General features: G+C 36.5%; 1 protein-coding gene and 1 long non-coding RNA gene across 2 annotated transcripts in view; one reads left to right on the plus strand and one right to left on the minus strand.

Moving 5' to 3' along the window:
- Nucleotides 1-24,663, minus strand: part of ck (unconventional myosin-VIIa ck) — an 86,247-nt gene extending 61,584 nt beyond the window's left edge. Inside the window, 1 exon segment of the mRNA XM_074170923.1 lies at nucleotides 24,523-24,663. The gene's annotated coding sequence lies outside the window, so the exon portion shown is untranslated.
- On the plus strand, nucleotides 22,878-25,144 carry LOC111511878 (uncharacterized). Its single transcript, XR_012464493.1, has 3 exons — nucleotides 22,878-23,281; nucleotides 23,881-24,637; nucleotides 24,693-25,144. It is a non-coding gene; the product is annotated as an uncharacterized lncRNA (long non-coding RNA).
- The last annotated feature ends 1,183 nt before the right edge of the window (nucleotides 25,145-26,327 follow it).

Genomic DNA, 26,327 nt, shown 5'->3' on the forward strand with positions numbered 1-26,327 from the left:
TACTCTTTTTTTCATTGATACGAGTAGTTCGCTATCGCCAAAAATCAACTGACAACTTTCAGTTTTCGACGCGACGTCTTCAATTAGTTTTGTATTCTTGTGAAAGTACACACCTAGACACGCCTTTTATGAACGGTTCTGTCTATTTGTAATTATTTTAATACTTTAGGTGCATCAACCTCAAGTACCTACCGATGAATAAAACATCTGAACAATGTATTGATTGTTTCTAGGATCGGTTTATTATCAATGAGTACTGAGGCCACTTAAAGATCTAGATATATCAGCAGTTTACAAAATAATAATGATTTTGATAGTATTATACCGTGTGACACAGACTTATGGTACACCCCCCTTTTTTCTTTATTCTTTCACCTATTTTTACGGAACTATTAATATTGATTATGCTTACAAAGAGACACTTTTTGACGTAATGTGAGATTTTTAAGATGCTCGGTTTATTTTTCGATCTAGAGGGACATGAACGTGAAAAAAATTAATATTATTTCAATTAAGTCAACACAACGAATCAACATCATTGTATGGAATACAACTTAGATACTCATTTTCTCATTCATTCATTTAAGAAACAAAATTTTTTCAAAATACACAAATAAATCATAACAGCTGTTATGGTTTATTTATTATATAGACCGTCAACATCCAGGTATTTTCGAGCTCGTTTCGCGGTATTTTGAATCACATTGGCCAATTGTTGAGGCGTTATATTCTGAATGCCCTGTCTTACTCGTACTTCCAGGTCCTCGCGGGTTGTTGGAGAAGTTGCGTAGACAATATTTTTCAAGTGACCCCAAATGAAAAAGTCCAACGGGGTTAAGTCGGGTGATCTAGCAGGCCACCTAATAGGACCATGTGTTCCAATCCATTGCTCCCCAAATCTATCACGGAGGTAGTCCGTCACTATCCTACTATTATGGGGAGGTGCTCCATCCTGCTGAAAAAACAGTCGATTTGCTAGATTAAGCGGTGAATCTTTTAAATATCCTTCAATTTCATTTGTGAGAAAACCTAGGTATCTATCACCACTCAAAGGACCATCAAATATTAAGGGGCCAATTATCCTAACCCCTACTATTCCCAGCCAGACATTGAATCCAAAACGTTCTTGGAAATTTTCCTGCCGAAACAAATTCTGATTTTCTTGTGCCCAATATCGGGTATTCTGTCTATTGAAGAAACCAAGATTGGTGAATCTTGACTCATCTGAGAATACAATTGTTTTCAAAAACTCATTATTGGGCTGCACATTATCGTGTGGAACCCATCTGCAATATTTCACCCTTCTTACGATATCGGCGTCATACAGATGTTGGTGAAGTTGATATTTGCAAGATCGATACTTGTGTTTAGGCCAGCTGCCTAAGAGATACTGATTTATCGATTTCCAACCTCATGAGAACATTTATGTCCATTTCTTCAGATATAATAAAATTTTCATTACCCTCATTATGATCAGGCTCACGTCTGAACTCCTCTTCAAGACGCTTGAAATAATTTCTAGCCGGACATTGTCGTGCGGGATATCGCTCCAAGTATAACCGGTGAGCCGCAACTGAATTTTGCCGACATTCCCCATAAAACAATATAGCATATCTACTTTTTCGTTTCTGTTATTATACATACATACATTATATATACACTTGTGGTATTTTTAACTTATTTCTGTTAGAAATCCGATTGACAACAATGTGTTCAGTAACTAACAAACAATGTCAGTTTATAGAAATGTCAAAAGTTGTTTGTAATTCATTGCCACCTCATTAACTTACCTTTATTAAATTGCGAAAATACTTATAATTTTCATGGCTCTCTAGATCGAAAAATAAACCGAGCGTCTTAAAACTTAAAATATCAAGTATGGGGTATCATTGGATTCAGAAAATTGTATAGATTTCAAAAATGTGTTCTATTTGAAAATTAAATTTTGATAAGGTTTCCGGAAAAACAGGAAGTTGAAACAAATCTCAAATTACGTCATAAAGTGCATCTTTGTAAGCATAATCAATATTAATAGTTCTGTAAAAGTAGGTGAAAGAATAAAGAAAAAAAGGAGGGTGTACCATAAGTCTGTGTCACACGGTATATTAGAACAATATATTTGTGTAGATATTCAAGCAATTTTGAGAGTAATGCAAATAAAAGTGAATCAATCGATTAATTAAGTAATACTTCATCGTTTAAAGAATAAAATTGACAAAGAATGAGGTCCCCATTTACTATACAAAATACATACAATACATTGTTTATTTACATACATAACATCGCTTCAAATACACTATGTACAAACATGTAGATATATACACTTATAAACATACATTATATACAAATAAATACGTATATGCATCGTGTCGAAGAATTAATTTTCAAGGGCAAAACACAAGCACTACAGGAAAATACTTGAGGCGCTCTAAGAGCGGTGCCTGTGCGAAAGTAGCGATTCACACTGGATTTGAATCGATGGAGATTAAATCCATTTTAAAAAACGTTCTCCAAATGAAAAAGTTCTCAAACAGTGATGTTCGAGGTGTAGTGAGTTGAAGCTCAAAACGATGAGCAGCTACGGTCCGTCGCGTATTTTTTATATGTACCGCTCTTGGTGGAATTAAATGTGCCAAGTCACTTGAACACTTCCCGTGAAAGTATCCACAGAAGAGAGACAAATCTCCAACCTTTCTTCGATGTTGCAGACTATCAAGGTTGCAAATGATGTTCGCGTCTCCAATAAAGGGGATGGTTTTTTCTGGATGGAATCCAGCAGCTTAAGGCTATGCTTAGGGACGGAGCTCCATACATGAGACCAATATTCCAAAGAAGCTCTGATGTGAGCTTATTGAAGCATCAAAAGTTGCTGAGGTTTTTACAGTTTTCTGGTTCGGAACAGTGTTCTAAGCTTTTGAGAAGCAGCCTTTGCAATTCCAACGGAATTGCCTGTCCTGATATCATTATATCCGGTTCGGAGACATTTTTTTTTTGGAGAAAACCGATGCCTGGGTTTTCGTAGCATTTAATTGAACCTGGTTACTTTTACCCAAATTCGAAACCACCTCTAGATCCTCATCAAATTATTCAACCTCCTGCTGCCGGTGAAAAGGTGCATCAGCAGTCGATGTCCTAGAATCCAAATTTAATGACGAGACAAGTGTACTATCGTCAGCAAAGCAATATATTGGATTCTTGGTTATTTCCAATAAGTCGTTGATATACAATAAAAAGAGGATTGGAGACAATATGGCTCCCTGGGGAACACCAGCGTTGATGGTAAAAGTATTCGAGAGATATCGAAACGTTCTATCAGGAACGTTCTTTCAGGAAGTTGGAAAGCCATACACAGAAATGATCCAACAAGCCATAGCATCCAAGTTTGGCCAGCAAACCCGCATGCCACACACGGCCAAAGGCCTCAGAAGTATCAAGCGCAACAGCTCTTGACTGTCCATGTTTCTCGATTGCGTTATTCCAAATATGAGTGACATACGATAGAAAATCGGCTGTTGATTTTTGTTTCCGAAGCCCATATTGATGATCGCTCAAACTGTTGAAGTTTTCGATCCAAAGTCTGTTTCACCAGTTTTTGGAGTAACCATTCTGAATATTTTTCCTGATGAGGTCAAGTTCCGTGTCTTGATTTTTCCTTCCGGGTTAGCTTCAGTGGCAATAGTTCTGTGACACCTTCATCATCATAAATATTGTATATTCAAATATGCCAATATGGAATATTTAGGTACATTAAAAAACTTAAATTACATGGAAATGGTCAGAAAGATCTATAACAACTAAAACGTTAGATATAAAACGTTATCTAACATTTATACTATTCTGTTGAAAAATCATTCAATTACTGAAACATGAACGTGGAATGAACTTCCAGACCTGTCTAATGAGGTGGAAACAAGATTAAGAAACTGTCCTGTAGCCATAAGCCATCGGCCCAGGACTGGTTAAATAAAAGGTAAACTAATAAGAGCAGCTGCGCGTGTTTTGTGATGCGAGTCAGTAGAATACCTTTTAAGTTAGTCAATTCGGAACAGGGTGTACACACATATTTGTATGACCAAAATTAGTATTCCTTTACAAATACATAATGAAGAAACAGTTATATTTATCATAAATAAAAGATATGATATGAACCCCTTTAAAAAAATCATTATTTCAGATGCAAAAAATGACAGTTTAATAACACTATGATTTTTTTTTATTATCTATGGTCATATTTTTTTTATAATCATTTCAAGCACGTTTTCGCTACGCTATTCGCTGGAAAATTCGTTTGTCTTTGGATAATTAAGCATCATTAAAAAAGACTGTTTACTACAAATGGTTTGCACAATTTCGCAGTGACCGTACAGCTAATCAAATCTAGCTGGGCCTCTGAATATTGGATGCGCAGTAGATCAGCCGGCGGAGTTAGGCGAGAGCTCATTAACATCGAGGAACTCGTGTAGGTAAACATCGTACAGTAAGTGGAGAAATTATTCTGTGTGGTGAACTGTGGGTTATTTGTTGTCTTTGAATATGCCTTCGAACAGTTAGCTGAAAAAAAAGGTTCTCAGTGGATAAAGCAGATAAATTGTGAACAGAATATATTAAGATTTATGCAAGCGGAAGCGACGGCAGATAGAAAAATAATTTTTTTTGGGAAGGTAAAAAGTTATAGTAATAATAAGTCAACGGATATTGTATTTTGACTTTGAAGGTTCAAGAACGAGTAGCTGAGGCCACATGGGTTTGCGTGCGAACTGTACATGTAAATCAAATCAGAGATGAAAAAAATAGAAATTGGTTTGAAAAAAACATTTTCAACTCCAAACAAAACAAGATGTATCAAGAATTTAAAAGTTGTGAAGCATTATTGTGATTTTGCAATTTTGCGCAGATGCATAATTAATTTCCATATCAAAGAGAAACGAGTTCTTACGCCTAAGGAAATCCATAAAACTATCATCCGAGATATTGACTATCGGGGTAGCAGGGAGTCTTTGCGAAAAGAAAATCAATAAACTTGGATTTCCCTGGAGAAAGATGAAAAATGACAGGAAAATATTGATGTAACGCCAGCCTATTCGACTACTTAAGCGGCCTACACACATGGAACCCTGGTTCGCCAAACTTGGTTCGCACGAACCATCATTTGTCCCCCTGTGTGGTGTTTAACGAACCAAGATCGCCACAATTCACATTGCAGTGAAAATATCTTTCTGCCTTTATACTTTGCTCACTTCCATTCTCATATGAGATACGGAATTTGAAACTGGGGAGCAAGTTCCTCTGTACAAAGGGTGTTCTTATTACAAAAATACGCAATCAGAATAATTGCAAAAGTGAGTAGAAGAGAGTCCTGCAGAGATATTTTCAAAAAAGTTAATATTTTGACTGTTATGAGCACATACATCCTCGAAGCGTGTTGTTTCATTTTCAAAAATAAGGCCACTTATAATGCCATCAGAACACACCATGAACATGATATCAAACGAAAACACCTTATTTTACCCCACCTGCATACCACCGTCCGGTATCAAAAAAACTTTTAATATATTGGATGCAAATGCTATAATTCTCTGGTAGATCACATAAATAATGCAGCTTCCTTAACAATTTTCAAAAATCTCCTGAAAAAACACTTACTCTGCAGAACTGCTACACCATTGAAGAATTTTTTAATTAGGAAACTTGAATTTTAAATGGGATATGCAAAATGCTTTTCATGTATATGCGAATTAATGTGTATTTATATTTATGGGTATATCTATAACAATTTTTTCAATCTGTATTGTATTATGTTGTTATATTACCTTTTGACATTTTTCACAATTTCACAAGTTAATTGCTGAAATAAAGAAAAAAAATAATAGCTGTAATCTTCGAAGAACTCATCTCAACTGCTGGAATGAAACTAGTGAAATGGGGAACAGTTGTTCACATTCCCTTCCACTGTGTGTAGGGAGTGACGAACCAAGAACTTGGTCTGCCGAACCAGGTTCCCATGTGTGTAGGCCGTTTTAGGATAGAATTCTTGCGGGTGGCGAAAATGGATTTATTCCTAATGCTTACATTAGATGGAAATCAAATTGTGATACAGATGATTATCACAACGGGTTGAATTTTGATAAGAAATGGGTGTCGGAACAGTTGATTCCGAATTTACCGTTAATAAGCGTTGTGGTGATTGATAAAGCACCATATCATAATGATCAAAATGCCAACGACATCCACACAAAAAACGATATGCAATCATGGTTATCAGAGAGGAATATTCCATTTAGAAAAAATATGGTGAAACCTGAATTAAATGCCCTAATAAACAACGAAAGCTAAAATCCAAGCGGTATTGAAATAGATCAGCTCTTTCTAGCAGGGAACCACAACGTTGTACGATTACCACCATATCACCCGGATTTGAATCAAATTGAGTTGGTTTGGACTGGAATGAAAGATTATGTGGCAAATGAAAATGTTACTTTCAATTTCATTTTGTTGAATAGTTTTCTTCAAAGCAATGGAAATCTCGTTGTGAACAAGCCAATAATTTTGCGAGGACGACTTCACGTCAAATGAACCCATGGTAGACATCATTGTGGAATATTTGATTATTGATTTACATGATGACGATAGTGACACTGCATCGTAACAGGAATATGGGGATCACGTTTCAGAGGATGAAGATGGCAATCTATCCGGAATCGAAACACTTCCTTACGAAAACCATCTGTTTAAAATAATCTGTTTTTCCGTTAACCAGCTGTCGCACCCCTACGAACGACAACCCTCAGAAGTCGAAACTTGTGCGAGTTAAGGATTAACGAGGTCTTATCTTTTAACGTGTGATTCCTAACACGTTTCAACAGTAAGCAAAAAGCATATCGTAATCTTTCGAAAATATATGAATTGTAACTATGTATATAGTGGTATGCTATTAGCAGTTTTGTATGCAATATTAGATGCATAGTTACTAGAAATGATTATGAAACTTGTTACGTTTCATAATCATTTCTAGTAACTATGCATTTAATTATCTATCAATAACCGGTTGTAAGTTTATCCATTTGCTCATAATTCGTATACGTATCTATTATTTGCAATTATATAGGGTGTTTTTTCATAGGTATATAACTTTGAAATGGTATAACAAAGATGAAAATTTGTGGCCGTATGTCGACAATAACGCGACGAATGCTGTCCTCCAGGTGGTCTCAATCGTTTCGGACTTTTCGCGTAGACTAGCGACTTCACATATCCCCACAGAAAATAGTCTAACGGCGTAAAATCGCACGATCTTGAAGGCCAATTCACGAAACGTGAAACTATGCGGTTACCAAACGATTTCTTCAATAAATCAATTGTGGCAAGAGCTATGTGACAGGTTGCGTCATCTTGTTGAAACCACATCTCCTGAACATCATGGTTGTTCAGTGGATGAACGGAAAAGTCAGTTAATCATGGCTCTATAGCGGTCACCATTGACTGTAACGTTCTGACCCACATCATTTTTGAAGAAGTACCAGCCTATAAAGCACACCAAACAGTCAGTTCTTTTGAGGATTATCATAACTCCAAATAAGGCAGTTTTGTTTATTGACGTATTCATTCAAACAAAAGTGTGCTTCATCGCTAAACAAAATTGGCTCATGAAAATCGAGATCAACGGCAATCTTGTTTTGGAAGCATAGTTCAGGCGTCAGTCTATTCATATTGAAATGCGAACCAAACTAAAAATAAATCACTTGACAGCTGACAAAACGGCAGCCAGTTAAAAAAGTGTTGCCAACTTAAAGTTCTATTACCCTTTATATCACTAATTATGTTGCAATCATTTTCTACCTGCACAAAACGAAGAATTGGGGTTCCCTACCGGTAGCATTTTTACGTTTCCTACACCGTGAACGCTACGTGTTGCGCTGACGAGCTAGGAAGTGTGCCAAACAGTTCGTTCCCTAGATAGTGGACGCTACTTGAGTAAACGATTTTGAATATACTGTTAATTCATCATTAGAACGAACATATGTTGCACATTGTAAACTTTCAAACAGAACAATGTGATTGTCCATATGGAGTAGGGGGCAAATTTTGTAAACATTTGTGCGCGGTTTACTACAGTGTTGTGAATCTATTACATACCTCTGATTTGAATTTCCAAGACCGAGTTGAGTTAGCAACATTAGCTTTAGATACTGGAGTAGACAATCCAAATCAATGCAAGCAAATAACACAGTTTTGCCTACATCAAGTGAAATGTTGGAAACGTAAAAATGCCTACCGGTATTAGTGTAGTTGTCAACACTTGCCGAATTTGTTTAAGCCAAAATTCTTTTCCGATTGTAGTTCCTGATAAAAGTTGGTAATGGACCACCACCCTTTATCGTTCACGCATCTCTAAGGCACAGCTATATTTGTCAAGCTGTAGTTACCTCCACCAGAGATAAGAGATGCCAAAGTCGTCTGACTGGTATCATCAGCCTAAGAAGCTGTTTCTGAAATATCAACTTCGAGTGGAAAAGCTGAAGGCATACAAAAATGGTTCAATGCTGAACGCTATTATTTTGAAAAGTAATTTAATGAGAAGCTTTGTGGCTTTCTACTTCTTCATCATGAAAACTTAAAGGTGAACCTCGAACAAAACCACAAAACAGTTATATCTCCTAATAATAAGCCCCTTTCAATTTTTAATAAAACGGTTTGAAAAACATTATTTCTTAGTTTCCATAAAAACATTAAGGTGAACCTCGAACGTAACCACTATATTTTTTCCACGACCACTTTTTCATCATTATCATTCACACTGAGGAAAATAAAAACTCCTGTGTTCTTCAAACCGCTAATCAACCTGTTTGTCTTGTACGACCATATGGCGAACAATTTCTATCACTAGCGATTGGAGGTCGAGCGTTGTGTACATATTAATATCAAGAGTGAGAGCGCGACCTTAATCTGGTCTTTCCTTTTGATTCGGATGAGGAGCATTTCTCTGTCTCGAGAATTGAAGGTGACCGCGAAAAATCAATTATGAGTTTATTGACCAATATTCGACTATATCGGAATAAGCCTAATGGCTTTGCGTGTGTCAGGATGTAACCTGAGCTCGGTTATATAATTTGTACCGTTCAAATTCCATTCAGTTATTTTGTTGTCAACCTCATTTTTTCTGTCTCGTGTTTACGCGAAACAATATAGTTGCTAGTAAGAAAGTTATTATTTTGAAATCAAATTTCGAAATATTATTCGCCTTTCCGAACGCTTCTACCCTAGGATCTAGTAGATGACTCCTGAAAAGTAACTATTTCCTAGGCTAATACCATGATGGACATTGAATTATATTCGATAGATATAACAAGCTACATAACAAGCTTTCATTACTGAACCGCTTTCAAAAACGAATTATGAACAAAACTGATTCATTATACATCCAACCCAGAAACAAAAATGCTAGGTCTAATTCTAGATCATAAGTTCAAATGGAATCCTCATACAAATTCACTATGTGATTAACTACGAAAGACCTGTTACGCACTGACATATATGTCGAATCATTGTGGAAAAGAGGTTCTCCTAATTCTGTATTATGCAACTATTGGCTATCACTTGCATTATGAATCTACTGAAGGAGTATTCATTTCACAAAAACGCGCGGTCAGAATAATTGCTAATTTAGGATGACGACACTCATACAGAAACTCATTCAAAGAGCTGGAAAAGTCACAGATATATAAATATATATATATATATATATATATATATATATATATATATATATATATATATATATTTATATATATATATATATATATATATATATATATATATATATATATATATATATATATATATATATATATATATATATATATATGAAATCTGAAGCTTTCACGGATAGGAATATGCTGAACTGGTTTTTCCGGGTATATGATCCGTGTATGTGATATTATCTCTAATTTCACCGACGTTTCAACAAAATCTCATTTGTCATTATCGAGGTGTGCTGTTACGTGTTCAGAAGTTTTGTTGACCTTGCTCAACTCACTTCTTACTATAATACCATTTTACCATTATAGTAAGAAGTGAGTTGAGCAAGGTCAACAAAACTTCTGAACACGTAACAGCACACCTTGATAATGACAAATGAGATTTTGTCGAAACGTCGGTGAAATTAGAGGTAATATCACATACACGGATCATATACCCGGAAAAGCCAGTTCAGCATATATATATATATATATATATATATATATATATATATATATATATATATATATATATATATATATATGAGATGTGTCTCTACGTTTATAATAATAATAGAGAAAAAATTAGGGCAAACCAACAAGTCCACCCATACGCAACTAGAGCTTGAGGGTTGCTGATAGCGAACCTCCACAACTATATAACAAGCTAGATGTTTCTATTAAGGACTCAATGAATATCTGCATATTCGAAAGACAATTAAAAAATATCTCATTGAAAGAAACTGGTACACCGTTGACCAGTTTTAATAGCTATTCTCGATAAATGACCGTTAATTACCGTGTTTTGTTGTATATTATATCAAAAATGTTTTCCTTTTTTGTCATACATAGACGTCTACCTTGTTACTATATGTAAATGTTTATTGTAATGCTTTCATACTGTTCAACAAGTGAAATATTTTTTACCGTAGTATGCGCTGGTTAGGCCCTATCCCCCGAAGCTCCGATACGTTCTGAAGGGCGCGCTATCATTATCAACCAACGACCACTCCCCATACCATGAGGTGAGTGATCATTGGGTACTTGAATCATGTGCCCTGAGCACGCGCAGTAAGCCAAGAATGACAGCCTTCTGCATCTATCCGGCTAAGATTTCTGCCTCGCCAGGAACTGAAAACTCCACGATAATGCTCTGGTGGTCAAGAAGGACTGCATCAGGCTTATTAGCTTGTATGAGCCTGAGGGTGGGGAACGAATAGTTCCAATAAATTTGGCACTTCTCGTTTCCCACAACGGATTCAATATCCCCGGAGCGTAGGGCAACAACAGTATCTCGTCAATACCATAAGAGGGCCGTAGATGGTAACATAGTACTTTAAGGGCCGCGTTATATGAATGGATATAGGCTAAGACACCGCATTTGCTTGACATGCTGATAGCAAGTGCACTAGTGTCTCGGACGCCTCGTGGTAGGCTCTATACCCATCACGCGACTGCGTGATGCTATGTGTTGAAGACACCATCCTGGCATGCCATGATGAACCACTAAGTTTCCCACTTCAGCCGACTCGACCTGAGGAAAGCGAAAGTCAGGTGCTTTGATAAGCCAAGGTCTCCAATTTTATTGAAGAAGACCCCTTGCGTTGGTTTATCATTGTGTTTCCGCAGAAGTGAGGTGATCTTTGCGGCTTTTACATGAGCTTTTTGCTGAACGGATTCCAACTCGGCGATAGACTTGTGTTCATCTCGTTCAGTGTCGAAAACTAAATCGAGTTCATCAGCTGCTCGGGCAGCTGCCCTAAAGAGAAATGGTCCAATTCCTGCTCTCTCATGGTCGCAGACCATGCAGAGAAGGGGATCCGAACTCCTGACGACTTAACATGCTACATCCAGTACCACTCTGTCATGTAGACACCAAACTCAAAAGTCCAGGACCTCTTTGTTGTCGGAGGAAGTACAACCGTGTAATGGACGATTTACCATAGAACAGCTTCCGAAGAAGCTGTTGTATGGTGAACAACAAAGGTGTTGAGGTTTTGAAAACTGATGAATGATAATCCTTCAAGAAACCATCATAAAATCCGTATTGTTTTAGTTCGCATAAACTCAACCAACAAGATACATATTCAATTCCAAAACGAGCACTTTTCCCAAACTCCAGAACTGCTATACCCTTCTCGACGCACGTTTCACCAACCAAGTTGGCGTCCTCGGGAGATGGAGAAAACTAGTTCCTAACTCTAAAATTGGTCTCTATATCAAATAGGGTAAACTTTCACTTCCTAACACACATCAATGATTTCGGGCTTTAAATTTGCAGGATATTTTCTAGTGAAAGTTTCCGCTGATTTTACCAGAGTGATTCATGACATGGTAAACAATGGGCTGTTTGGAATGGGACTTTTGTCACTGTTCATACGAGGTTCAAAAAATAAGGCACATTTTAATTTTTCTCAAAGAATATTCATTTAGTCATCAATTTCTATTTCATCCCTTTCAAAGAAATTTCCCTCAGATATAATACACTTGTGCCTCTAATCAGTTCTGATATGCACTTTTTGGTATGTCCTTGAGCTCTCTTTACGATTCTGTTTTTATCTCCTCAATGGTCACAAAACGCCGTCCCTTCATGGGTCTCTTCAATCTCGGGAACAGAAAAAAGTCACAAGGGGTCAAATCTGGTGAGTACGGTGGCTGAAGCATGATTAAAGAGTTGTTTTTTGTCAAAAAATTACAAACAAGCAATGACAAGTGAGCAGGTGCATTATCGTGATGCAAAAGCCATGAATTGTTTTTCCACAATACCGGACATTTTCTTTGTATTACTTCTCGTGAGCACCACATAACTTCATGATAATAATTCTTATTGACTGTACGACCATGTGGCAAGAACTCCTGATGCAAGGTAATGGAAGAAAACGGTGGGCAAAACTTGACACTTTATCGAACTTGGCGTGCTTTTTTTGATGCTCATGCGATCGTTTTTCTGTTCAGAATTCAGCAATTTTGGAACGAACTTCACTGTCACTTTCGGAAAAAATTGAATGGCATGAGTCAACCAATATGCCGATATCCTCAGCAACTTCTCTAATAGTACTTCGATGATTCTCCGTGACGATTTTCTTCACTTCACTTTCTCAACATTTTCATCTAATGTCCAGCACGAACGTCGTCATTCAGATCTTGTCGACCTTCTGTCAGAAGCTTGTACCACTTGTAAAACTTTTTCTGACTCAGGGTACAATCAACGTATACCACTGTCAACATGTCAAGTGGTTTTGAGCACCTAATTCCATTTTTTACACAAAATTTGATGCAAATTATTTGTACCACTTTTTCGATAGCAGAAAATCGCTGAACACGCAAAACACATTCAACTTTTATGCTTCTCACCAACAAACTAAGCAAGCTAAAAAGCTGGAACTGTTATGTATTCGAGAAGAATGTACCAACATGATTTTTTTTAAATCGCTAATCTAATGTACGCAGCCCGCCAAATTTTAATATTCATCTTATTTTTTCAACAGTCCACGTACAATTGGAAGCCCTCAATTAAATACTCTCTCTCAGACACCATTAAAAACGAAGTCTCCGAAATATATTTCGGCTATTTCCACTATCATTACCACCGGAAGAGGATTGAAAACAATTTCATTGATATACACTGATAAAGATAACGGTTGGAAAGTAATATTAATTGTATTTGTACTGTGTCGAAAGTTTATTTCATTTGTTAATTAGGAATGCCTGTCATTATCATTTGTCGTGATGAGAATAAAACAGTGACATCAGAAACCGCTGTGTTATGCTTATATTAGGCCGAAGTATTAAGATAAAAAAGAAAGCGACCCAAAATGAAAAGTGCCGATAAAATTTTTAAACATCTGTTTAGCGATAGTATTACAGATATTATTAGGAAAGATGATGGGAGAATTGATGAATCTGAATTATTTCATATTCAAGCCGATTGTTTAGAAAATAACTTGATTTTTGGTGTATTTTTTTATTATTTTTTCTCCACAACTTTAACCTTATTTCCTTCGATATACTTCAATCCACTATCTCTATACGTTTCCATTTGAATGTTCCACTGTGTTTGTTTCATTTTCTGAAAGCGTGTAATAGTCTTCATTGCTTTTCCTTCACAATTTTCACCGTATCAAACCTGGTTTCTTTCAACACTTCCTTCACTTTCGGGAACACAAAAAAATCAGACCGAGTTAGATCTGAAGCAAATTCAAATCCAAGATAGAGTGGATGTAAACATTGACATGCCCTACGCACGTGATATTAAAAATCCCAAGAATTGGCCAGGGTCGTATTCAGAACCAACATCTTGTTGATCGCAAATGCTATATCATACTTAAGAAAACTTTTTTATAATAACGAGTGAAATGCACAAGTTTTGCAGTTTAACGGGAAAAATGCAGATAATATGTGTAATATAAAAAGATTTTCATTGGATTTTTCACTCAAAGCATTATATAAAAAGAGACGTAATTATTTCTTTATTGATAATTTTTATTTTATGTAAAATCAAAAGGAATATTAATCAAAATTATTCAACTGGATGAATTTGTCTCTTCATCACTAGTGTCATCCTCACCAATCTGAATTATCAGTGGCTCGATTTGTGCCTCTATTATGTTATCAAGCTTCCACATCTTTGTCTCGACTTCCGATATCACATGCCGAACACACTTCTCCCATTTCTCCGCTGTGACTCTTTTCAAAGCCTCATCAAAAAGGACTTTGAGATCTGCAAATTTGAACGTGATGTTATGCTGAACTACAAAATTCTTCACATCCGCCCGTATTAACTCGATGGGATTGAGCTCGCAGTGGTATGGAGGCAGGCGAAGGACAATTTTGTTTTGGCCTGCTGCCATTTCATCGACTATATATTTTTGGTATTCAAGCTTGCGCTCCTTGACAATTTTTAGTAGCTGTACTCTTAGCATTGAGTCTTCAAAGCTATTCTTTGATCGCAGCCAATGTTGGATTTCAACCTTCTTTGAAGACGTTGTCGGAATCTTCTCTAACCGTCGCGCATGATAAGGTACATTGTCCATTACGATCACAGCATTATCCTCCAGATGAGGTAGAACTTTGGAAAACCACTGTTCGAAAGGTTCACCGTTCATTTCTTCGTGATAATCTCCAGTTTTCTTCGACTCGAAACACCACAGCCCTTCAGCAACAAACCCATTCTTATTGCCGATGTGACAAATAATAAGCCTTTTTTCTTTACCTGAAATTATGAAGAGGTATGTAAGTAAATAAAACAAATACGAGGTTTACTTTTTATATATTGAGATTGAGATAGGTCTTAATATAAATACAAGTTTACCTGATGGATTTGTTAATCCGGTGGATAGTCCATCTAGAAAGGCCCTCCTAGATGAGGTCACAGTTTCATCGACCCATACTTTAGGGGTAGTATGACCAGCATTAACCCAGGTTTCATATATATAATAAATTGTTCTCTGTTGTTCCCTATAATATTTATTTTGGTCAAATACTCTCTCCTCCATAACACAATTTCCTCTCTATCCAATAATAAACTATTGCGCCCTCGTTTTTTCCATACAAAATTCAAATGTTTCAATACTTTATGGAATGTTAACCGCTTAAAACTTGGCAATAAAACATCTTCATTTATTTCTGTGATTACTTTGTCTATCGTGGGTATTTTATTTCTGAAAAAGTACTCATGCACTTTCCTCCTGATTGTATGTTTATCAGCATCATCTATTGATTTTATAATGGTTTGACGATTCTGATTTGTATTCGGTTTGGAAAATGTATGATTTTGTTTATATTCCCGTAAAACGTTGTAAATCGAAGCGCAACACACTCCAATTTTATCGGAAACTTTCGATACGACTTCGTCGACAGTCGATGTCTCAATTTCTCCCATCTCTTTCTTGAACACATTTAAAATCACTTCTTTCATTTCAACACTCAAATGTCTTTTTTTGGATCGTTTCCTGGCTGGACTCAGAGGATAGCTCACAGTGTCATCAGCAGTGTCTGTACTGGACATCTTGGAAAACAATTTTAAACAATATACTATAACGCACGCCACACAAACACGCAATCGACTGATTACAACTATGTGCTGGTACCGAACTCGTACCAAGAAAGCGAATTCACCAATGAACGCTGCCCTTTCCATCTGACACTGGGCGATCACGTGAACATCACGCTTCGGTTTTGTTTTGTTTTACTCTATCTTGGATTTGGATAGACTTCTAAACCAATGTTTCTCTCTGTGTAAGATCTCAGCTTGGGACCACTCGATGTTGTGTTGATGGGTCCAAACATTGTCTGCTATTCCTGATTTGCTGGTTTCCCCTCGCTATGTGTGTTTTTTGTGCTCGGCAATGCGAACATTCAATGACCTCTTAGTTTCACCAATATAGGATTTTCCGCACTCACAGGGTATCCGGTAAATGCAATTCTTGGAATCGCAGTCCGCGTTTGGTGGCCTAGTTTTCGTGAGGCTGCTACGGATAGTGTTACCGGATCTGAAGCAGTTTCTGATGTTGTACTTGGAACCAATTCTGCTTATGATCTCCGATAATCCTCTGATGTAGGGAAGTGCAAGCAGTGGTTGTGACGGCTTCTCTTCCTTGCTAGGCTCCTGCTGCCTTATAGCCAAAATCATTTTTACCATCGCTTTGGAGTAGCCACTCCGTTGAAGATCATTTTTGATGATGTCTAGTTCCTTCTCGAGACCTTCCTTCGTGTTACAGAGCCCGAAAGCACGGTCTAATAGAGTCTTGATGATTTCTCTTTTAGTTGTTCTGGAGGAACACAAATTACATTCGAGTATTTCTCCATCATGGTGACTGCGGACTTTTCCTCTAAACTGATTGGCGCTTGATTTCTGAATCACAGATAAAAAACCATGATGCGTCTCATGTAATAACTCGTTCAAGTTTGAGTTGCTTTTTTAACTTTTTTCAAAATGTCAGAGCAAATTTCCATTCCCAAGTCCTTTTATTCAGGCATGTGGGATTATATTGAAATGTTCATGTCTAACTGATTCTTTGTCGATTTCTACAGTCTCGGAAGCGGATAGACAAACGGCTATCTTGACGGATGAGATTACCTATTCCCTCAATGTTTTTTTCCATTTTTGAAGTTATAGAACGTCCTTCTCACCCTTCTTTGAAACGTTTATACCACCAAAAACCCGTGTACGGGACATACATTCATCCCCTGAGCAAGCTAGTGTCGTCAAACCGGCTGAATTGTGGAGGGGGGATGTCAATTTGATGCTTGACCTCAAGGCATGCAGCGTTTGCCTCATAGATAACCACTGACGTTATTTCCTAGCCGTACCTCGTTGGACTGAAATCACAGAGTCCATATCGAATGAAAATAATGACTTGATTTCAAGCACTTTGCATTAAACGAAACAATCTCTTTATTTCATTTCCTATATTTTTTTATACCTGTGATGATTTTCACTACGGGTTTATATACGTTATATATTGTATTAGCGAACCGCTCCGGCGATCGTTGCTAATCATAAAGTATAGAGCGAAGCGCGGCCTTCAACGCGCTATTTATAGGCACGCGCCGCCGCCCCCGACCGGTACCGCCGCAACCGCTATGTCCCTGCATTTTAAATGCAGGGACATATAAATTACATGCTGTGAAGGACTATATTTGTCTATATTAAATTCACAATGTATTTAAGGTAAGGATTAATGCTGTATTGCTTAAAATCGCTTCGTAAAAAAGTGAAGGATAAAAAATGGTTATTGCGGGTTATCCCTGACGGACTTTTTTGTAGACCTCTTTAAAGTGTACAATACTTTAGTACATTATTATGATCTATCTCGTAGGGTTCAGCCAGAGTTGGCAATGTAAACGCAAGAATAAGATATCACATTAAAAACCTCTAAAATTATCATTATTTCTCCACTATATTATGCATGTTATATACATATAAACCTTCCTCTTGAATCACTCAATCTATTTAAAAACCTGAATCAAAATCCGTTGCGTACTTTTAAAGATCTAAGTATACATAGCGACAGACAGCAGAAAGCGATTTTGTTGTATACTATGTAGTGATATCAAAAATTTCCTATAAATTTTTGTTTCTGTTCTTCTAAAGCATCATTAGTAGTGGTGTATGCAGGGCCGGCCATTATTGATTTTATCGCCCTGTGTAAAACGTAAATTCCTCAAATCCAAAGAAAAACAACAAAACATTCTCATACCTATCCTTTGACTTTACGGAATACTCAAACAACTTAGATAATTAGAACAGTTACAGTTCATTTTGAGCTTTTTTGTAATCAATTAGGCTCAACTTGAGTTTTTATGGAACCAGTTTTGGATTTGAAGCAGAATATGGTACTTCTAGAAACGAGGTTGTCAAATTGAGACAAAAAAGAGCTAAAACTTGAGCCAAAAATTGATTGTCAACAAACAACAACAATGCATCGTGCATGAAAGGAGAAAATGCTGAAATTTTTGCTGAAAAAATTGGATATATTTCAAGAAGGAAGTGAAAAAGCCAAAAAATCATATAAAAAAGATGAGAGGAATTGATAATAAAAGATGAGAATGTATCAAAAAGTGGGACTGTCTCACCAGAGACGGAATGTCAGGGAACCCTGACAGTAAACTAAAATTGGACCTTCCTTATTTATGATCCCATTATCAAAAATGCATAAAACTGATGTGGTTCAATGTTTCAATCAACTGCATAAATATATAACCTTATCAGAGTCAAAACTTATCACATACACTTTTTTTTAAACATTTTTTCGTACTGGCTGAAGTCTAACATTGTTTTAAGTCGATCTTGAAACGAACCTCATTTTTTACTTCAGGATTAGAAAAATTTAAACGTTCGAAAGGTATCATATGATTCCCCCAAAAATTTAGCATGATCTAGAATATAAATGCCTGTCTTTTGCAATCGAAAGCATAGAGTGCGCGGATCATAGCTTTCAAATAATATGTGTTGTACCTATTGTTTCCAAAGAGCTGGTGATTACAGATGGTAGGTACATATTCCATTTTTATACAATGAGTGGATAGAGTGAGTTTTATCATAAATTATTTGTAAGTTCTGTGATCTTATATTGTAAAATATTGATAAAATGAGTTTCATTGCCAAAGACACATCCTTTCCGTTCAAATAAATTTTTCCAGGAGAAAATTTTACTTAGCCAGTTCAAAGTAAATTTTGAAACATAATATATGAAAAACAATATTTGTCTTTTCTAACATACAATAAATCGGAAAACATTCATCTGCGTATCATCGAAATTAGTTAGTAATCCCTAAGATTGTGGATATTGATAATCGATTTTGTATCCAACGAAAATCTTCCGCAAAGATAAAGTCACTACCGTCAACAAAAAATTTTACTGAATACTTAGTGTGTCATTCTCTCAACATGTCTCTGCGGATAAAATTTGCATAAAAACCCGACAAACTCAGCATCACTGGATCCGTAAAGTCAAGGTTGCGAAGTCTACGACCTTTGATCTAGACGGTCACGAGTCACAAGCCGGCAAGAATTATGAATACGTGAATCAGAATCCGATATAGGTACAAATCGTCACGCCCACTGAAGTATCGTCTCGTGTTTGTAGTGAATTCTCACTTTCTCTTTCGAGAATATTAATATGTAACTTTCGAAAAAAAAGTCGACCAGCTCTATGTGAAATAAGCAAACTGGTCCAGCCAGACCATTGCAGTGCGGGATTTGCGTATAAGCTACACAAACTATAGCTCAAAGCTTCCACTTTTATTTTTTTATTTAGTCAATGCGTCCTCAAGATCATACAAATGATATCAGACATGCCATATAAAGAAAAAGAATATTGAAAAATCATACTTCAAATCATGCAGATTGTACAAAAATGAAAGTACCTACAATACACGCCGCGACTGATGGCAAGCGATCGCGCAGGTATAGACTCTCACCACTAAATTACTATTGAATTACGACGAGCCCCTTGCCGGCCAGTGTCGGGCCTATAATTAGTTTTAATTAGGGTGGCAAATGGAACATGACTTCTTTGTTATTTCTTTTCATATTTTATTTAGTATATTAGGTAGTAGTACAGTTCATTAAAATGTTATGTAATGGAACACCTATCCAAAAATAAACTTTAATCAGTCATTATCTGAATACACATTTTCTTCATCTGCACTGCTACTTGTGATTGTGCTGCTATCGTCATTTTAATTTATAATCACTGGATTTACCTCTGTTTGAACGCCTGTGAATGTCTCATTTTGTCAATATTTCCGCTCTATAGCCAATCAAGAAGCCCCGAGTCTGGTTGAGATACGTTTACGTTCATAGTATGGAACCATGGAAATACAGAACTAAACACCTTTCTGAAGCACATCAATAGCCTAAAACCGTCCATCACCTCCACAATGGAGTAGGAAGTTCACAACGAATTACCATTCTTAGACGTATTGGTATACCGAAAACCTACTCACACGGGACAGTATCTGGAATCATGAAGACTCTAGTCGATCGTGCTTTAGAAAGGTCTCCAGAAGGAACTAAGCATCATCAGAAAAGATCTTCGATGAAATGGTTACTCCAAAATGATGGTGAAACAGACTTTGGCTAGAAGATAGCCAGAGTCTCGCAAGGAAATGAAGACGTCACAACCAGTGCTTGTCCTTCCCCATGTCAGAGGATTATCGAAAAGGATAGGAAGAGTTGGGTCCAAGTACAACATCAGGACCTGCTTTAGATCCGTTAACAGTATCCGTAGCTGCCTCACGACAACCAGACCGCCAAACGCGGACTGCGATTCTAAGAACTGCATTTACCGAATACCCTCTGAATGCGTCAGATTTTAACTTTAAACCTATTTTAACCGCATTGCCGAACACAAGCGAAACACACAGCGAGGAAAACCCAGCCAATCAGAAATAGCAGAGTATGTTTTGGACTCATCAATACAACATCAAGTGGTCTCGAGCTTAGGTCATCCACAGGGAGAAACAATGGTTTAAGAAGTTCGAAGATGCTGCATATATGTTGTCCAACGAAGCATTCCGCCAAGCTAGCGTAGAGATGCGCAACATATGGAAACCTGTAATCAAGCGGAAATACTGTCAACTCCTTCTAAACCGGTGAAGCGGAAAAAGGAAAGAAGAGATAGGTGAAAGCGCCCGAATGACCTATAAATGGTCATCTTTCGAAGGAATAGCCTAGTCATCATCCGAAGACGACTGTGGATACTAACAATCGAAACGTCGTGAAGTGACTTTTTTAATTTTTTAATCCTTTTTTAATTTTTCCTCATTTTGATTTTTACTCCTTTCATTTCTTTTTTTTTCATTTTGTATCTTGTTTATTTTATTCGTTTTATTGTATTGTCTTTTCACGTTTTATTGCTTATATATAATTGAAATTTCAATTATTCATTCTAATTTTATTAGTTCTTTCCTAGATTTCGAATCATATTAGACAGTGGGAGTCCGAACTAATAAAATTTAGTTTACATGTATCAGATAGTTGGATATTATTGAGTTTTAATGCCTCTGGCAACAAATAAGCCTAAATAAACTGTCTTGCTTTCATTAAGTTTCAGTTGATTTCTATCGCACCAAGACGTCATATCATCCTTGAGTGAAATGGTGTTTCTATCTCTCTCTCTCTCTATAGGTTTATTGGACATTGCTTCCCACTCGGGCGCATTTGTTCATCTTCCTCCTATCAAAGTTGACAGGAGCTTCATCGGGGTGGGGTGGGATGGGGTGGGGGGTATTGCTCGAAGCAATGCTGCCATCCTTTTTTTATTGTAGAAACAATTAATTTTATTTATTAAGTCGTTTTGATGCAATCCTATCATTCCCACGTGGTCATCCGGTCCACTCCGGCCTCTAACCGGCGTGAATCAGGGTGCCATTTCTCCTTTAACACTTGTACAACTCTCGTTAACACTAATACTAATAATTATTTTAATGGTGGCGCGTTCTATAACGGCGGACAGTCACAACACAAACTGAGTTTCATCTCCAACAATGTCGACCGCGTACCTTCTTTGTGGACAGTCGATATCGGCACGTCAGCCCAGCACAATATCAGAAACGAAACTCCCGAAATTATGTCTTCTAAATCTTCTAATATATTACTGGAAACTGTTATGGGTAGTATAATCAGCATCTTCATAAATAACTCAATACATTCAAGGAAAAATCATCTCATTTCATTACTAACCATTATATCATTACTCACAAAATCAAATGCTTTTGCCAGGCCGATTGAAATTGATACTGCACATTTGTCCTCATCAATTTTGTTGTCAATGAACTAATATTTACCAGCTCTAGATGTCTCAACAGACCAAGATTTTCTAAAAGCATGTTGATGATTAGTTAGGATCTTACATTTTTCTAGAAACAAAGTAATTTAATTTTTTAAGTTGTTTTCCATAAGTTTGGAAGGGTGTATCCAAAAACAAGCACTTTTTCTAATTACCAGAAACGCAGTTGGCGTCTTCAGGAGATGAAGACGTTTTTCTTGGTCGGTGGAACGCGCGTCAAAAAGAGTATTGAAGTTTTGGTGATAGGGTGTGCTTGTTTTGGATTTATTATACTCCAGAGGTTCCAGTTGAACCATTTACGACGATAATATATCTTTTAATTATCTGAAATGAAGTGGCTTACTATGTATAACAGGCGAAAACTTCGTGTAGTGAAAAATGAGAATTGAAATGTTCTATGTTGTTTACCACTTTCATTCGTAACTAACGTTACTGCAGTTCAGTCCTATAAGGACAATTTCTAACCTATACATTAAACTAATAAAAGTGGTAAAAACATAGAAAGTTTCAATTCCCATTTTTCATGATGATTTCCTACCACGTAGTAAGGGCTACATGCATCAATTTATTCATGTAGTGACTTTATATCATGATGGCATTCAATGTAAGCGTCCTTCTTATCTGCTGAATAAATTTAAATAAGTTATTTTTGAAAGATAGTCAAATGCCATCCCGGACTTTTATGTAGACCTATAAAATAATAATATGTGGTGAATTGTTTTATCTTCAAGGAATTTGGCTGCCTTTTTTTCTCACTACTGCCTCACTTCTCACGTATAATAGTCGTATAAAATATTAACAAATTATACACAAAAATCACTCCGCCCATTGGTGGAAACGTATTAATTCGGTATTTTGTGTTTATCGCGTTCAGACAGATATACACACTGTGTATGTACAAAGGAAAAAATATATCTTTTTGGCTACAAAACTGCAAAAAAATTAAGCTGTTATTTTCACCGGAACTCACTAAGAAAAATTCACATGAATTTTTTATTATTTATTGACAAAGCTTCAGAGTACCTAAATAAATAGTTTGATTTTAATAACACTAGTTGGTTGGTGATATAAATTCAAAGAGCACTGTTGAATTTGATAATACTATTAACATAATCGAAAATTTAAAACTGCAAAAACTTAATATGGATATGGATGATCTTTATGGAGAAATTGCTTTATAAAACAAATTCTTAGTTCAATGTGTTTTGCTGAATTATCAACTGCACAAAAATGGCAGCAAATTTTTAATAGGTAAGACTAAAGATGATTTTTCAAATTTGTTTAAAGTAATTTCATTTTTACTGTATATTCCCGCTACGTCAGCATTCACAGAGATTTTTTTCTGTAATGAATATCAAAAGGCGAGACGAAAGAAACAAAGCGTCTCGGAATTTGATAAAAAATGAATCACTCATTTATTTTAATTATGATGTATACCCTAAAGATGCTGTGCCATTGTTTAGCAGTGATAATAATTTGATACAACTTGCGAGAAGCAAGTTTTTAAATATAATAATAGAGAAAAATAAACGGTACTTTATTTTAACACAATACACTTTTTTACCTTCAATAAACAGTTTACTTTCATAGAAAAAAAAAGGTGGCAACTCTAATACACACAGATGTGACAGGAAGTGTTAATTTATAATATGTAGGTACCTATTATTGATAGGAATAAGATGGATAATATTTCCAATTCTATAATTTACTCAAGAATAGATCAGTGGCCTTAAAGTAAATTATTTCATTTTCCTATATAAAATTCAGTATTTTTGTGTTTCAATGCTTTGAAATATGTACCTATATAATAACAGATCAATAAGTAATTGTACTGTTTCCCAATTTTCCAGGTAAAAATTATATCAATCGAGTCACCAGTCCGCATACAAATTATCATTATCTTTGGCTAAGGGGCAGTTGAAAGCATTTCCTACCCAATAGCTGGTATCAGTGGTTCGAGCTTTGTCCGTGAAGTTTGCACTTCTTGCGTAAACATGTATATCATAACTACTTAATTATACCTACTTGTTCACTACACATGAACAGGTGATTCTTCTCCATGGCAATTTAGCGTATATAGTCCTTAAGCTATATAGTAATTTGACTCGAGGGTTCTGGTAAATATTTACTTTTAGATAGCAATTTATGAAGCAACCATCAGGTGGAAGTACATAGTGTGTTAACGGTTAATTAAATATATGCAATTGCTCAAAGATAAAGCATAATAACAGTAAAGAATTCGTATGATATATCGCAAGCTAGCGGATTAATCATCTGAAGAATTAGTTATGAGTTATGAATGCAACCGGACCTGAAGAATTCCTCTAGGACGTTTAACTGTTCCCTGACCTCCGGAGTGGCACTCAAATACACCTGGTATGAAAATTATTATCAAGTAGGTATTACGAGAATTAGTTGGTCGGTGAAGTGGCAGACCGTGAAGAAACGAACCACACGGGTTGCGGACGTGTTAAGTTGAAAAGTTCACTCACCTGGGATGAAAATTCGGAAACCCTTCAGTTAATCCTGATCATGACCGGTGGACGAATTTTCACTTCACTCACGAATCGAATACACCCAATTTTTCAGCGTAGCCAGTGCCCGTCCGTAAGCAGTCAACTCTCATGTACTGTTACCTCTAATTACGTTACCTGTGTTTTAGGTAGCGTGGCGCGACTTGCGGACAGGTGAGGAACTAACAACGGAAACCAGAAACTCGTTGCATTCGAAGTACGTGTTCAACAGGTTGCCTATTTGTATGAGGGTGATCCACAGAGGATATCTCCAGGACAGGCCTTAAACATCCAGGCGTCCCGGGCCTGTCACTTGAAACAGTGTGTCCCATTTAAGAAAAATCCAGTCATTTATTTTTGTAATTTTTGTTGAGTTGTTTATTAATAAATAAACTGATACATTTTTAAACCATTATAGGTGTCATGATGCGCTTTAAGGTACTCGTGAGAATGAAGTTTGTAAGTGATTCTAGCGAGTAATGACCATTTTTCGCAAGTAAACTACTATACTTTTTCTATAATATATCAGGAATATTTCAAAATAAGATTCATTCGAGAGGAATATTCCAATGTATATCATAAAAAAGCAATCATTCACAAATACTTCCTATTCTTGTTATTTCATTCAATTTCAGATAGTTTGAAAATTGGGTGACTGAAAGAAATTTGAAAAGTCTGCCGGCAGTGAGATTTGAACCCGGGAAATACTGTTTACAATTTTCGTATTCTATATTAGACTGTTTCAAAAATTTCAATTTTTGCCTCTTTTCAGCTTATTCCTACATAATGTCGTTGAACGAATTTCGGCCTTTTTTTCTCAACGAACTCAAATTGAGCCAAAGCGTTGCCGAAACAGCCCGAAAAATTAACTATGCATTTAGCAATGATTGTGTTAATGAATGCACTGTTCGACGTTGGTTTAAGAAATTTCGTTCCGGAGATTTTAGCCTTGAAGTGGTCGACCTACAGTAATCCCGGACGAGGATTAGGGATCCTGGTGGAGACCGACCCATCAAGGTGCGTGGGATGGCGGCAGAACTAGGTGTCAGCTCCCATACGGTTTTTGATGGTTTTAAAGGTCAAAAAGCTCGAAAAGTAGGTGCCCCAAGTTTTGAACGATCGACAGAAATTGTCCGAGGTCTGTTCTCCTTTGCCTTTGCGCAACCAATACAATACGCAACCAATACTTTTTTGTATTAAATCGTCACGTGTGATAAAAAGAAAATCCTCTACAACAACAGGAGACATTCAGGACAGTGGTTGAATGCCGATGAGCCACAAACACTTCCCAAAGGCAAAAATCAGTACCAGCAAAGAGGTCCGATTCAGTTCCACGACAATGCCCATTGGCACGTTTCACAAATCAGCATACGAAAATTAAATGCGTTGAGCGTCGAAGTTCTGCTTCACCTACCATACTCTCCAGACCTCTCGCCAATCGACTACCATCTTTTCAAGCACTTCGATAACTTTGTCACCGGTGGAACCTTCGCCAATTAGAATCAGACAAAAACGGCCTTCGTCGAATCTCCAGCACCCACTTTTCATGCTGACGAAATTGACCGACTCGTGGGACGTTGGCAAAAGTGCACTGATTCAAATGGCGCTTATTTCGTTTAAATTGAAAAAGTATTCACTGAGATATTACAGTGTAAAGCAGACTAATAAAAACGGCAAAACTTTTGAAACAACCTAATACAAATTACCATTACTTTAAACACATACCTTACAATCGTTAAGTAAATTAATGCCACATAAAAGTTTTTGAGTTCCAAATCATTCTA

The sequence above is a fragment of the Leptinotarsa decemlineata genome, unplaced genomic scaffold, assembly GCF_025532065.1.
Source record: "Leptinotarsa decemlineata unplaced genomic scaffold, Ldec_3_MD MMD2_tig00000008_RagTag_RagTag, whole genome shotgun sequence".
NCBI lineage: Eukaryota > Metazoa > Arthropoda > Insecta > Coleoptera > Chrysomelidae > Leptinotarsa > Leptinotarsa decemlineata.